The following is a 13,342-nucleotide window of genomic DNA, read 5'->3' on the forward strand; positions in this document are numbered from 1 at the left end:
TAGTCGCACTTGGCAAAAAGAAAAAAAGTCGTTGCAGTAATTAATCTGTAGTAGCTGTCTCCGTTAAGTACGACCACCATCTTGAGAAGCTTGTGTAAGCTGGTTGTACCACACTAGGACGAGTCGACGACGATGGTGCTGATGACTGGGATATCCCGTCCATTCTTCCTTCCTTGCGTACGAAACTACTGTAGGAGCCACCGACAGCAGCCAATTGCTACTAGCAAAGATTCAGTCCAACTACCTACTCCAAACTACTGTAGGATTCCGAATTATTTGTTGCAGGTATGAATGTATCTAAATGTATTTTAATTTTAGATACATCCATTTCTACGACGAGTAATTTGGAATGAAGGGAGTAGTAATTAACCTTGCCCTTCCTTGCTTGCATTTGCACGTCTTCCCGCTCCGTGTGGGCGGGCTCAACCGACACATGCTTGCACTGCACCGACACGCGCCAGCGCCATATTCTTTCTGTCTGTCTGTCTTTCTTTTCCCTGCCTGTTGCTTCGTTCGTTCGCTGGGCAAGAATAGAACATATGCTTAGCTTAGCATCCACAACTAGATCCCATACAAATAATATGCAGTCGTACAAAACGAATCAGGTGATATATCCCTTCGCATATGCCACTTTATCAATCAAATGAATTATTAAAACACACTAGCATACGATTCGGCAGTAGATCCCCCCTTCCTCCCTCCCCGGGGTGAAGCCTGCAACTCAACCATGCATGTGTCTGTATATCTGTCCGTCCAAGTCAAACGGTTCCACTTGGAGGCAAATCAATTAACCGAATCTCCTCCACGACAATCGTAAGTTTGCCCGCGCGCCTGATAGATGCAATAAGGATCGACTGAATCTGCTCTATCGTTGCTTGCATTCGATTTTGTCTGTCTATCTGTTTGTTTGTCTGTATGTCTTTCATACACTGTTTGCCAGAAACGTGGTACGTCCACGGCTGGATGCAATTCAATAGACTTTGAGAATGAACTAACGCGTGGCGAATCACATGCACAATCACGCCGTTGTATTTTTTCCCTGTCAGCTGATGCACGACAAGCAGCACTTATGTATCTCCATCATATATCGTTTTCCATATTTTTTTTACGGAGAAAACTTCCGACTACGATTAATACATAAATACCCTGCAAAAAATGGTTAGTGTATACATGGGTGCACGTTTAATTAGTTATTGACCCTTCCTTTCTTTGTGAGGAATACAGCGAACGATCGATCCGCAGACATCCATATATACCGATTAAATTACTGTAGAACGGTTGTTCTAAGGTTCAGGCTTTAAAAGAAAATACCTAATTAATTGCGAGGAAGGGACTAATATATACTTACGTGACCTGTTCATGCATCCTCAATTAGTCGTGTGCTCTAGCTAATTAACCGCACTCCATTAGTCAATCATAAGGAAGTCAAATTTAGCTAAAAACGATAGTTTTTGTTCTCTTGAATGAAATTGGGGAACGAAGTAAGTAGATTAGATGGACTTAGATAGAATGTACTCCTACTCTATAAGGATCATCTAGAAAGCGGGGAGCTTTGGTTCCATATTATTCGATTGGGCAGTAATTAACCGTGCTCCAATAGTCAATCATTTTAATCCATCCACCGACAGAGTGTAGTGAATTAATTGCAGGCCAGGACGTGTTGCTTGCCATTTCTTCTCCTTTTCTCCACTTACACATATATACATCTGTAGAAGGACAAGTCATGGGTTGTGCAATCTCGATGTATTGATCGGTGCACCAGGTACGTATATATAAGTACAGAGGTGGGCCACAACCTCAACTATACAAGGAAACAAGAGGTGGGCCCTACACACAAATATACACGTACACAATATACTCAACACCTCCCGCAGTCGAAGCCGCGCCAGTGACGCAAAGACTGGAACGGAACTCCTCGAAGGTAGAAGTCGGCAGTCCCTTCGTCATCACATCGGCGAACTGTTGTGCAGTCGGCACATGGAGAACCCGTATACGGCCAAGAGCCACCTGCTCGCGCACAAAGTGAATGTCCAGCTCGATGTGTTTAGTCCGGCGGGACAACAAACACACGTGGCCAGGAAGTGAGGCGTCGACGAAACCGGTGGGTTGCTCACAATACACCTGCTCCTCAAGATGGCCGTGGAGAAAGGCGTTGGAGACATCCATCTGGTGAACGGGCCAGCCGCGGGAGACGGCGAGCTGGAGGACGGTGCGGATCGTGCCCGGTTTGACAACCGGGGCAAACGTCTCAGTGAAGTCCACTCCAGCGCGCTGGCGGAAACCACGGACCACCCAGCGAGCCTTGTAGCGCTCGAGAGTACCATCCGAGCGAGTCTTATGGCGAAAGACCCACTTGCTGGTGATGACGTTGGCGCGAGGAGGCCGGGGAACCAGTGTCCAGGTGCGGTTCCGTTGAAGAGCATCGAACTCTTCCTGCATCGCCGCAAGCCAGTGAGGATCACGGAGGGCGGCGCGGGCGCACGCGGGAAGAGGTGACGGCGTCGCGGTGGAGGCTGCGAGGACATACTCGTCGCTCGAGTACCAGAGGCTCGGACGATGAACGCCGGCACGAGCCCGGGTAACTGGGCGAGGCGGCCGGCGAGGCGGCCGGCGTCGGAGCCGGCGAGGAGGCCGGCGTGGGAGCTGGCGAGGTGGCCGGCGTCGGAACCGGCGAGGGGGGCCGGTGTTAGGACCGGCGAAGAAGCGGCCGAGCCAGCGGCGCCCGACCCCGCGGCGCCCGAGTCGGGGGCGGCGGGTGAAGGAGAGGCGCCAGCTGCGCCGACAAGGTCGGCCGAGGGAGCGGGCGCCGGCATGAGGGCGCGAGGACCGCCAAAGCCCGGAGGCGGTCCACGAGCCGACGAGACCGTCCACCTGACGAAGTCGTCGAAGAGCCGCCGGTGGCCGGCGGTGACGAGGCGACAAGAGGTACCTGCTGCTGAAACGGAAACACCATCTCATCAAAGTAAACGTGCCGGGAGGTGAAAACATGATGGGAGACGGGATCATAGCAGCGGTAGCCCTTAGTGTTAGGTGGGTAGCCGAGAAAGATGTAGGTGACGGAGCGGGGTGCAAGCTTATGAGGCGCAGTAGCGGCGATGCTAGGGTAGCAGAGGCAGCCAAAGATGCGAAGCCCATCATAAGAGGGGGGTGCACCGAAGAGAAGATGATGAGGTGTAAAGTTCCCGCGAGTACGACATGGACGGATGTTGATGAGAAGGGAAGCGGTGGCGAGAGCGTCAGGCCAAAAGCGCGGAGGCACATTGGCATGAAAGAGAAGAGTCCTAACGCAGTCATTGAGAGTGCGAAGGATGCGCTCAGCGCGACCGTTCTGCTGCGAGGTGTACGGGCAAGTGAGACGAAAAATCGTGCCATGTGTGGTAAGAAGATTACGAACATTGAGGTTGTCAAACTCCTTCCCGTTGTCTGTCTGCAGCGCGAGAATGGGACGACCAAACTGCATGAGGACGTAGGAGTAGAACGCGGCGAGAGTGGATATAACATTTGACTTGCGGCGTAACGGGAAGGTCCACACATAATGCGAAAAATCATCAAGTATGACAAGATAATAAAGAAAGCCCGTATTACTAGCAACAGGAGAGGTCCAAACATCACTATGAATTAACTCAAACGAGTACGATGCGACAAAAGAAGAAGCCCTGAACGGAAGACGAGCATGTTTGCGAGGCGACATGCATGACACGAGTGATCCTCGTTCTTATTACACGTGAAAGAAAAACTCCGAAGTATGTGGCGAAGGGTGGCAGGATTAGGATGACCCAAGCGAGCATGCCAAAGATCCACTCCGGTGGCGAGGGCGATAGGGGCGGCGGAAGTGGTGGAGGTGGCAGAGTGAACCGGGTAGAGCTCGTCGGGGCTGTCACATCGGTGGAGCACCATCCGCGTGCGAGCGTCCTTAACAGAAAAACCACATGCGTCAAATTCAATGGTAACTGGATTTTCACGTGTAAAAGAACGAACAGAAACGAGATTTTTGATAAGTTCAGGGGAAACTAGGACATTAGACATGGATATTAGACATTGGAGTGGAGTTAGACGGAAAATATGCGTGACCTATATGGGTGATAGGGAGAGAGGAGCCGTCACCGACGGTGATGCGGTTGGAAGTATGAACAGGATAGGAGGTGTGGAGAGTACCGGGATAGGCCGCCATGTGGGCGGTGGCTCCGGTGTCCATGTACCAGTCACCACCGCCGGTGTAGCTGGACGGGGAGGGAGCGGTGTGAAGAGCCGCCAGAAGTGCCGGGTCCCACGGCGCCGGCGGGAGAGGTGGCGCGGCCGTCAGGGGCAGCAGCGGCTGCGGCCCACCTGGCTGCGTCTACTGGCCGTAGTGTTGGGGAACGTAGTAATTTCAAAAAAAATTCTACGCACACGCAAGATCATGGTGATGCATAGCAACGAGAGGGAGAGAGTGTGATCTACGTACCCTTGTAGATCGACAACGGAAGCGTTAACTTGGTTGATGTAGTCGTATGTCTCCACGGCCCGACCGATCAAGCACCGAAACTACGGCACCTCCGAGTTCTAGCACACGTTCAGCTCGATGACGATCCCCGGACTCCGATCCAGCAAAGTGTCGGGGAAGATTTCCGTCAGCACGACGGCGTGGTGACAATCTTGATGTACTACCGTCGCAGGGCTTCGCCTAAGCACCGCTACAATATTATCGAGGACTATGGTGGATGGGGCACCGCACACGACTAAAAATATGATCACGTGGATCAACTTGTGTATCTAGGGGTGCCCCCTGTCCCCGTATATAAAGGAGCAAGGGGAGGAGGCCGGCCGGCCCTATAGGCGCGCCAAGGAGGAGTCCTCCTCCTAGTAGGAGTAGGACTCCTACTAGGAGGGGGAAGGAAGTGGGGAGGGAGAGGGAAAGGGGGGCGCCCCCCCCCCCTCTCCTAGTCCAATTCGGACCAAGGGGGGGAGGAGGCGCGCGGCCCACCTTTGGCTGCCCCTCTCTCTCTCCACTAAGGCCCATATGGCCCATTACTTCTCCTGGGGGGGTTCCGGTAACCCTCCGGCTCTCCGTTTTTCTCCGAAATCACCCAGAACACTTCCGGTGTCCGAATATAGCCGTCCAATATATCAATCTTTATGTCTCGACCATTTCGAGACTCCTCGTCATGTCCGTGATCACATCCAGGACTCCGAACTAACTTCGGTACATCAAAACTCATAAACTCATAATATAACTGTCATCGAAACCTTAAGCGTGCGGACCCTATGGGTTCGAGAACAATGTAGACATGACCGAGACACGTCTCCGGTCAATAACCAATAGCGGAACCTGGATGCTCATATTGGCTCCTACATATTCTATGAAGATCTTTATCGGTTAGACCGCATAACAACATACGTTGTTCCCTTTGTCATCGGTATGTTACTTGCCCGAGATTCGATCGTCGGTATCTCAATACCTAGTTCAATCTCGTTACCGGTTAGTCTCTTTACTCGTTTCGTAATACATCATCTCGCAACTAACTCATCAGTTGTAATGCTTGCAAGGCTTATGTGATGTGCATTACCGAGAGGGCCCAGAGATACCTCTCCGACAATCGGAGTGACAAATCCTAATCTCGAAATACGCCAACCCAACATGTACCTTTGGAGACACCTGTAGAGCTCCTTTATAATCACCCAGTTATGTTTGTGACGTTTGGTAGCACACAAAGTGTTCCTCCAACAAACGGGAGTTGCATAATCTCATAGTCATAGGAACATGTATAAGTCATGAAGAAAGCAATAGCAACATACTAAACGATCGGGTGCTAAGCTAATGGAATGGGTCATGTCAATCAGATCATTCAACTAATGATGTGATCCCATTAATCAAATAACAACTCTTTGTCCATGGTTAGGAAACATGACCATCTTTGATTAACGAGCTAGTCAAGTAGAGGCATACTAGTGACACTCTGTTTGTCTATGTATTCACACATGTATTATGTTTCCGGTTAATACAATTCTAGCATGAATAATAAACTTTTATCATGATATAAGGAAATAAATAATAACTTTATTATTGCCTCTAGGGCATATTTCCTTCACGTAGGGCGCCGCGTAGGGCAGCGACGTGGCGTAGAACGCCTGATGTGGCTGTGGCCGGGCACAGAGAAGTCCCGGGGCGGGGGCCCGAGGAACCGGCATGGAGTAGGCGTGCACAACGCTGGTCCATGAGTTCTGATCGGCGTACCACGGGGCCGGCTGATAAGCCTGCTGCGGTGGGCGGCGTGCTCCTCCCTGAGCGCCTGCGCCCCCTGCTTGCGGCCACCACGACGGCCGCCGCGACGACCCCCCCCCATTGGCCGCTGGCTGGGGCGGCAGGAAGGGGGCGGGCGGGGCGGGCGGGAAACCTGGCAGGAAGGTAGGCGCCGCCGGCTGTGGCGGCGTCGGGCGCGGCGGCGGGGCAGAACCCCCGCGGGTGCCGGCGATGAGGGCGGTGTGGGTCGCGCGAGTCCGCGCCACCCGCATCCGGCGCTCCTCCAACTTGAGGTACGCGACCACCTTGGCGAAGGTGGGCTCCGGGATGAGGGTGAGGTTGGAGGCCGCGTTCCCGAAGTCCTCGTTGAGGCCGCCGGAGAGAGTGCTGATGAGGAGCTCGTCGCCGATCTTTTCCCCGAGATCACGGAGCTCATCGGCGAGCTTCTTGAGGCGCATGCAAAAATCATCGATGGATGAGTCAAGTTGCTGGCACCCGTAAAACTCACCATAGAGTAGGACCTTGCGCTGCAGCCGGTTGTCGGTGAAGAGGCCGTTGAGCTTGGTCCAGACCGCATGGGCGTCATCCTCGTCGTCCACCACGGTGTGGAAGAGGTCGCTGGAGATGGTGAGGTAGAACCAGCGGATAATGGTGGCGTCGAGGATCATCCACTCCTCGTCGTTGATCATGAGCGTCGAGTCCACGGTGCCGTCCACGTGGCCGTGCAGGAGGTACTCACGGAACACAAGCAAAAAATACCGCTTCCAGGCGGAGTAGGACGCGGTGGTGTGATCAAGCTTGACCGAAACACGCTCATGGATGTTGAGGTCGCGGACGAGAGTGACATCGGGACCGACGAACGAGTTGGAGACGGTGGACGAGGAGGAGCTCATGGCAAGAGTTAGGGTTTGGGATCCGCGGGGCGGGTTGCGGCGCAGGCTGGGAGGTGCGGCGGTGCAGGTGGCAGGTGGGGTGGGGCGGGTGCGGCGCGGGTGGGAGGGTAGGGGGCGGCGCGGGTGGGAGCGAAGGGAGAGGGAGGGCGCGGGCGGAAGCGAGAGAAGCGGCAGCGGCGGCCTCGGGAAGAGGCGGCGGCAGCGGCGTGGGAGGTGGTGGGAAGAGGCGGCGGCGACGGCGACCGGGAGGGAGGTGTAGGCGGCGGCGGCTTTAGGATTTAGGATCGTGTTGCGATAGATACCATGTAGAAGGACAAGTCATGGGCTGTGCAATCTCGATGTATTGATCGGTACACCAGACACGTATATATAAGTACAGAGGTGGGCCACAACCTCAACTATACAAGGAAACAGGAGGTGAGCCCTACACACAAATATACACGTACACAATATACTCAACAACATCAAACTGCCCTCATTGTAGATTCGTACTGTACTCCGTTAAGAGAGTGCTTTTTAATTAATATAATATAAAACTGAATCCTAAACGATTGATTGAGATGTAAGTAGGACTGACGGTGACCTACCGCTTCCAAGTTTGTTAAGCAAAAAAATTGTGACTCTTTGTTAGTTACAGATGGATATTTTTTTAATTCAAGCACTTTAGGCACGGCTTTATTAAGAATACACTATACTAATATTGTCGGTGCAGGCAGGCAAGCAAGCAGTATCTATGCTTCGATGATACACACAACACACACACACACACGCTCCTCGTGATACTTATGCGCTTTGGTGGCACTCAATCCGGCACTGACAAACACGATCAACAACGGACAAATTAGTTAGTCGCTTGTACAACATATATCGTATGTGTTGTGATTGAAGAAAGGTGGTGGCGTCCAATTGTGATTGCATGCGGTTGGGCTGGATCGATCGATCGGGAGATGGGATTGAACCATCAATATGTATGTGGCTGTTACGGGCAAGCAAGGAACTGCCAATTAAGCAGCTGGTGACAATGACGACGATGTGGATATCCAGTCCGTCAGAATATCCATCCGTCCATCGCATATTCACATCTGAAACTGTCTGTCTATCGGCCGATCTCTGCTTGCACGCACGCCACCGACGGCTCCTAGATCTACCGTCAGTACTGCAGTAGTGTACCCACATAGCTGTCACCATTAGGAGGGTCCTGTCTGGGTTAGTGTCGACAAAAGCAGTCAGGAGATCACTTGTCTGGGTTTTTTCTTTGAATGTTGGTAGGAGATCTACCAAATTCATTGATCAGGAGAAGGAGTCACAAACATAAGCCTAAAAACAGGTTGTCTGGGTTTAGTCACAACTTTTCACTTGTTAGCTAGACTATCACCGACATTCGACGATCTCGGTTGACCAAAAGACCTAAACATTCATGCGGCTAGGATGCAACCAAATATAAAACAAATAAATCAGTTTTCAAACGTTGTGAACTACTGAGACTGCCAAAACATTTTTACCGGAAAAGATATATTATTATTTCTTTGTCCGGTAAAATCACTGGAATTCAGCGAGCTTCACCAAGATCTCACTGAAAGTGAAAAACCATGAGCTGCTAAAGACCTCTCCTTGAGCAGCAATGTTTTGTGCAAAATACCGTGGTGCACGTAGGCTGCATGTAGGGGTCGTCGTCATCGATCATGCGGAGTACGCCGTTGGCGCACACACACCACAAGCCAGCGGTTGTGTCTCAAATTATCATGATACTTTGGCGACACTCAATACCACGGGCTTCAATCATGAAAATTTAATTGATGAGATTTTTACATACTCTCTTTATTTCTATATAGAATGCCACAAACCAAGATTACAGATGCCAAGGTAAAATTTAATGACTTCTTTGCAAGTCATCTTTTTATTTTCGTTTACTAGGATCATTAATACGCCGTATGCATGCAAGGAAGGAATAGCAAGTTGAGAGGGCGTTGAGCGAGGAAGTGACTGAGTGTCATTATGAATGCATGCATGCAAGTATTAAACAGGTTACAAATATGAGGGAATATCTTTTTTTTGCGTAAAAAAGAGTATCATTAGTTTTTATCTCGATTAATATTGGTGGTTTTGCATAAATGTGAAATGTATTTTTATAGTGGCCATGTTTAAGGAAAAATGAAGGGGGTATTAGCGATCAACAACACAATATGAGTTCATTACTTAACTTATGGTGATTAGCTTGCTGCTGGTACGGCATAGTATTATTACTAGTATGTGTTTGCAACTGACTGGTCAGTTGGGCAGTCATGCGCATTGAGAAAAAGGGCTTTCCCCCGCTTTATATTATAAAGCAACGGACCAAGCATCCAACACAACAATACATAGTAGGAACAAGGTACAAAGTCATGCTGGGGGCACATCGGAACAAGCCCCAAAGAAGTCTAAAAAAGAGAGCTAATCCGGCTCGGGGGTGGTGACGATGGAGGTGGCGGAGGAGCGAAAGCCGATGCCGCGGAACGAAGACCTGTCATAACGTTGTCGATGACGTCATGGTCGCACCGTCTGCTAAGCGGTCTCCAGAGCTGTAAGAAGCCACACATTTTATAGATTGCATCAATCACACGGTATGAAATGATACGCTCGATGACTAGTTTATTGCCGGAACACCAAAGGGTCCAAGCAAGAGTGCCCAAAGCCACCCAAATTGGAGGGTGGCTAGGGCCGGGGAGCCTAAGGGCTTCCCCAAATAGGTTTGGGAGGTTGTCATGGTACCAATTGCCGCCAACCACCTCCCGGAAGCAGCTCCATAGGAACTGCGCTACAGGGCACCGGAAGAAGATGTGGTTACAGTCTTCCGGGACCAAACAAATGGGACAGAGGCCATCCACAGGACCGTTACGTTTCCTGACCTCCGTCCCCCACGGGAGGCGGCCTCGGACCCATTGCCAGAGAAAGATGCGTATCTTCAATGGGAGTTTGATCTCTCAGATCACCGATAGTTCCATCAGGCCAGGGGTGGGAACGATCGCTTGGTAAAGAGATCTAGTCGAGAATCTGCCATTTGGCTCCAGGTGCCAAGACAACGAGTCGGGCTCAAGGGAGGGAGGATGGAGGGCAATACAATCGAGCATTTCGTCCCATTGCTCGAGCTCAACCGCCCCGAAGGTACGGCAAAAAGCAATGGCACCCAAGTCAGCTAAGGCCACAACTACAAAGAGTTGTGGTCGGACACAAATCGAGAATAACGTGTAGAAGCGTTCCGCAAACGGGCGAGGCCCCGCCCACCAATCGAGCCAGAATAATGTGCCGGATCCGGAACCAACTTTAATAGCGGTCCCTATGCGCAAGACCGTCATTAGACGGATCACTGATTGCCAGAATTAGGATCCTCCAGATCTGGGAGCGAATGCCAGTGGCTGCCCGCGGAGATACTTCACGCGGATAATCTCGAGCCACATGCCTGAATACGTCAGAGCCATTTGAAAAGAAGGGCAATATTCATCCGTTTGGATGAAATGACTCCCAGGCCGCCCTGGTCCTTAGGCCGCAAACGGGCAGTCATGCGCGTTTGATGGATGGATCGGTGGCTGGAATCGCACCATCATCTAGCTGTTACGGCCAAGCAAACTAGTTAGGCAGCTGGTGACAATGAAGTCGTCGGCGATGACGACAACGATGATATGGATATGCCGTCAGGATATCCATCTCTCGATGGAAGAAGGGACGCACGCCACGGACAGCTTCAGCAAATTCAGTCCAAGTAGCCTTTATTTGGATTGCTTGCCCGGGTAAACATGCAAACCGGGAAGGCCACTAGCGCTAGTGGCCTTTGCTGTATGGCAGGAGTACTAGTAGTAGCCGGTAATACTCTACTGTTGACCTGGCGAAATTATCTATCAGTTGAAAATTATAAGCCAGCTTCAACGCGTCTTTGGGGCTAACTTTTTCTTTTTCCTTTTTAAAAAGAAGGATAACACTTGGCCTTTGTGTCTAACTGAACCGGAAAGAACCTATTCCCTTCGTCTATGAATAAGTGTACTTCTACTTTTTGTCCTAAGTCAAAATTTTATAATTTTGATTAATTTTATAAAAAATAATAATAGCATATATGACATCAAATTGATATATTATGAAAGTACATTTCAAAACGAATCTAATGATACTAATTTAGGGCTATAAATACTGCTACTTTTTTCTATATAGTTGATCAGCGTTTCAAAACTTTTACTTAGAATAAAAACTAGATGTACACTTATTCACGAACGGGGGGAGTAGATGTTTTGGTGGAATAACACGGAAATCTATATGTAACTTCAGTGAGTTTTTTCCTCGTCTGCCTTTCTTTTCTCTTGTCCTCTTTTATCGGTTCAGCGGGAAATAGAAGAGATGCTTTGCTTAGCATTCACAGCTACCTAGCACATTCCTTGCCACCGAATCGAATCAGATGGTTTATAAACAGAATATGCCGCTTATATGTGTACCAGTCGAACGAGTAGAATGATTCGCATATCCATGGCACACAAGTAATTAAGCGCACGCACACACACAGATTGAACTTTCAGAATTAACTTTTTTTTTTGCGGAAAACTTTCAGAATTAACTAATGCGTGATCAAGCCAACCAAAAAGACACCGAGACCAGTCACGATCACAATCGCACCTCTGTACTGGTAGAGATTTTTTTTCCAGGTCTGCTGCTGCACGACATGCAACAGCACTTGATGTACTCCTTTCACTATGATTAATACATAAATACCTCACAGAAAAGATCAGTACATACATGGATGCACGTTTAGTTAGTTATTACCCATTTCTGTGCTGTGATATGTTGAACACAGGCAACGATCGATCTGCACACGTCGATACCAATTGATTGTTCTAAGGTTCAGGCTTACAAAAAATACGTAAAGAATTGAGGAAGGGACTAATATATACTCTCTTCATTCCAAAATATAATGCGCCTGCGCTTTCCGAGGTTCAACTTTGACCATAAATTTAACCAATGAGACCAACTGCGGCGGGAGAAAAATTATATAATTGAAAACTTCTTTCAAATACGAATTTACTGATATAATTTTTGCTCCCGCCGCAATCGGTCTTGGTAGTTAAATTTACGGTAAAAATTGAAGCACGAGAATAGAGGAAGCACTACATTGTGGAATGGAGAGAGTAGTAATGTACTCTTGCGCCCACATAGCTGTCTCAGTTAAGAGAGTTGTGCCAGTGAGTGTGGACACAGGAGACGAGCAGTCGGGAGATCCAGTAAGATATCGTCACCAGCTCGATCGTATGTGTACTAGTACATACTCCCTCCTTTCCGGTTTATAGAGCTTATCTCAAAATCTTAGTTTTCTATTTTATAAGACTCAATTTGGTTGTTCTCCATCACAAGTTCAGATTCCAAGGTGCATTAAATAATTGCATATAAGTATTAAGAGAAAATTAATCAATGCATATACTTTATGCATGAATGCATTGCAATTAATACATTGGTAAACATAATCTTTTGAGAAAAATAAAAGCATTAATTTGGTGCTTTTGCAAATTACAAAAAGTATTTCATCACTCATCATCTATTTTGGTTGATGAGATTTTTGAATTGAATCCTATAAACCGGAAGGGAGGGAGTAACTTTTTAATTAATCATAAAGCTGATTCCTAAACGACTGATTGAGATGTAAGTAGTACAACGACTGACGGTGACCTGCCGCTTCCAAGTTTGTTAAGCAAAAAAGTTGCGACTCTTTGTTAGTTACAGATGGACATCTCTTTAATTGAGTACTTTAGGCATGGTTTTATTACGAATACATTCTAGTATAGTCGGTGCAGGCAAGCAGGCAATACCTATGCTTTGATGATACACATCACACGCACGCGCTCCTCGTGATATATATGATTTGGTGGCACTCAATCAGGCACTGACAAACACAATCAACACCGGCAACTAATTAGTTCCTTGTACGTCATATATATGGTGGTGGCGTCAATTGCAATTGCAAGTGCATGCGGTTCAACTGGATCGATCGATCGACCGGAAGATGGAATTGAACCATCTACATGTATGTGGCTGTTACGGCAAAGCTAAGTGCATGCTAATTAAGCAGCAGCTGGTGGTTACGATGCTGATGTATAGATATCCCGTCAGAATATTCATCCATCGATCTCAAGCTATCTATCGATCGATCTCTGCCTAGCTACACGCCACCGACAGCTCCCATGATGATGTAAGGTAAACAATGCACCAGGCCAGTCGC

This window comes from Triticum urartu, chromosome 3, assembly GCF_003073215.2.
Source record: "Triticum urartu cultivar G1812 chromosome 3, Tu2.1, whole genome shotgun sequence".
Taxonomy (NCBI): Eukaryota; Viridiplantae; Streptophyta; class Magnoliopsida; order Poales; family Poaceae; genus Triticum; species Triticum urartu.